At 54.7% G+C, this 2,951-nt stretch overlaps 1 pseudogene; it reads left to right on the top strand.

Annotated features, from left to right (window-relative positions):
- Positions 1-422: 422 nt before the first annotated feature.
- Positions 423-1,817, top strand: LOC119294223 (annotated as a pseudogene).
- Positions 1,818-2,951: the final 1,134 nt, after the last annotated feature.

Raw genomic sequence — 2,951 nt, forward strand, 5'->3', positions numbered from 1 at the left:
CATTAGGAGTAGAGATATGTAATTATTTAAGAGACATTATAGGAAATTATTTTTCCATCAGAAGGAAGTAAATTGCATTAAGCGGAAACCCATTATGCTAGATTAATCCTTTTTAGAAAGTATGTAATTAGTTTCCTGAAACTGCTCGGCTTCCTAAAAATCTGGGATACCCAAATCACGTGGTAACGCTTCTGTATTGGAACACAATACCTGCACGCATCCAACGTTCCCGGAAGCTCTAATCCAACGGCAGCGGCCTGGTCTGATGGGACGCTAGGGATCAGTAGTCTGATCCCTAGTGGTTCTTGGGGGACGGCGCCATCACTTCCTCCCCATCGCCTCGCTCTCTTCTCTGCCAAGCTACTGAGCGAGCTCCGCGGCCGTGGCGGTCCGGTGGTGCTAGCGGAGAGTGGAGACCGAAGATGCTGCAGGCGGCCAGGTACCTGCTGGGCTCCCCGGGCGCCAGCGGGTTCGGCTCCAAGTCCACCGCCGAGGAGGGTCACGGCCGCCTGCCCGGACCTCGGCTCGCTCACCGCCATCATCACCGGCGCCACGTCGGGGATCGGGGCGGAGACAGCGCAGGTGCTGGCCAAGCGGGGTGCCAGGGTGGTCATCCCGGCGCGGAGCGTCAAGGCGGCCGAGGACATGCGTGCGCGCATCCTGGCCGAGTGCCCCGGCGCCGACGTCCTCGTGCTGCACTTGGACCTCAGCTCGCTCGCCTCCGTGCGCGCCTTCGCCGGTCGTTTCCTCTCTCTAGGCTTGCCCCTCAATCTCCTCATCAACAACGCCGGCAAGTTCTCGCACGGCCAGCTCGCGCTGTCTGAAGACGGCGTCGAGATGACCTTCGCCACCAACTACCTCGGCCACTTCCTGCTGACGAAGCTGCTGCTGGGGAGAATGGTAGAGACGGCGGCGGCCACGGGGGTGCAGGGCCGCATCGTCAACGTGTCGTCCAGCGTGCACGGTTGGTTCTCCGGCGATTGGGCCGACTACCTTCAGCTAGTCGCCCGCCGCAAGATGTAAGCATCGCATCTTTCATCCCGGCTACACCTAACGCTCATTGTTTAGCCGCCGCCGCTAGTAATTAACATTGGCATATGCGCATGTGCACGTACGTGCGTACAGACCCTACGACGCGACGCAGGCCTACGCGGTGTCCAAGCTCGCCAACGTGCTGCACACCAAGGAGCTCGCTGCCCGCCTCCAGGAGATGGGCGCGGACGTGACGGTGAACTGCGTGCACCCCGGCATCGTCAGGACGCGCCTCAACCGCGACCGAGAGGGCCTCGTCACTGACCTCGTCTTCGTGTTGCTCTCCAAGCTGCTCAAGACCATCCCACAGGTGACGATTATTCAACTGCTCCGTGTCTCTCTCGCTGAGCTCTGTTTGCCTCTTCTTGCTGACGTTGTGCCCCGTGCAGGCTGCGGCCACCACGTGCTACGCGGCGGTGCACCCAAGGCTCGCCCGCGTGTCCGGCCGCTACCTGGCGGACTGCAACGAGGCTCTCCCATCGCCGGCCGCCGCAAGCCGCAGCGAGGCCGAGCGGCTCTGGCACGTTTCGGAGGACATGATCTGTGCCTCAAGCTGTCAACCGGACAGGAACATCTGAGTTTCCGGCTACTCGACTTTGTGTCCATCGACCGTGTAAACATATTCCTCTCTCGGTTTGGTCTGCTTCATGCCAGGAACGTAACATGCATATATACATATTTCAGTGTAAGACAATGATTCGGGGAACCAGCTCAATCCTCTAGGGATGGCTTATCTTATATATATAATGGGTGTGTTACAATAGGTACAATATACGTACACAAATACAGAAGCTATACATAGTCTAACACCCTCCCTCAATCTTAGCCACTTTCTAAAGAACTGAGAAGGGTAAGATTGCGCCTACAGGCCTCAAACTGTGGTAGAGGCAAAGGCTTAGTGAAGATGTCTGCAAGTTGATCCTTAGAAGAGATGAACTTGATCTGGAGTTGCTTCTGCGACACACGTTCCCGTACAAAGTGATAGTCAACTTCAATGTGTTTCGTTCGGGCATGAAATACCGGATTTGCAGAAAGGTATGTAGCATCGATGTTATCACACCAAAGGATAGGAGGCTGAGGTTGAGACATACCCAACTCCTGAAGCAAAGACTGCACCCAGATGATCTCTGCAGTATCATTAGCCACAGCCTTATACTCAGCTTCAGTACTACTACGTGACAAAGTAGCCTGTTTCCGAGCACTCCAGGCGATCAAATTAGAGCCAAAGAACACAGCATAACCCCCCGTGGATCGCCTGTCATCTGGGCTGCCAGCCCAATCTGCATCAGAGTAGGCCGAAAGAACCCTAGAGGAAGTCGGCCGAATATGCATCCCAAAAGTCACCGTGAACTGAACATAACGCAGAATGCGCTTAACAGCAGCCCAATGAGTGTCTTGAGGAGCCTGAAGATACTGACAAACCCTGTTAACAGCATAAGAGATATCTGGTCTCGTGATCGTCAAGTACTGAAGCCCACCAACAATGCTCCTGTACTCTGTGGCATCCGCAGAAGACAGAAGCTCACCATCAACAGCAGTGATATTGTCGGTAGACGACATGGGTGTGGTAGTCGGTTTGCACTTCAGCATGCCAGCTCGCTGCAACAAATCCAAGGAATACTTCTTCTGCGTCAAAACAAGACCATCAGCACGAGAAGTGACCTCGACTCCAAGAAAGTAGTGAGGCTTCCCAAGATCTTTGACAGCAAAATCAGCACCAAGAGAGCGAACAAGAGCTGACAAGAACAATATCATCGACATAGACCAAAAGATACATAGTGACTTCTGGCTTCTGTAGAAGGAATAAGGAAGAGTCAGCAGTGGACGACACAAACCCATGAGCACGAAGGGCAGAGGCAAGGCGGGCATGCCAGGCACGAGGAGCTTGCTTCAAACCATAGAGTGCTTTGGTGAGACGA

The sequence above is a fragment of the Triticum dicoccoides genome, chromosome 4B (genome assembly GCF_002162155.2).
Source record: "Triticum dicoccoides isolate Atlit2015 ecotype Zavitan chromosome 4B, WEW_v2.0, whole genome shotgun sequence".
Lineage (NCBI taxonomy): Eukaryota > Viridiplantae > Streptophyta > Magnoliopsida > Poales > Poaceae > Triticum > Triticum dicoccoides.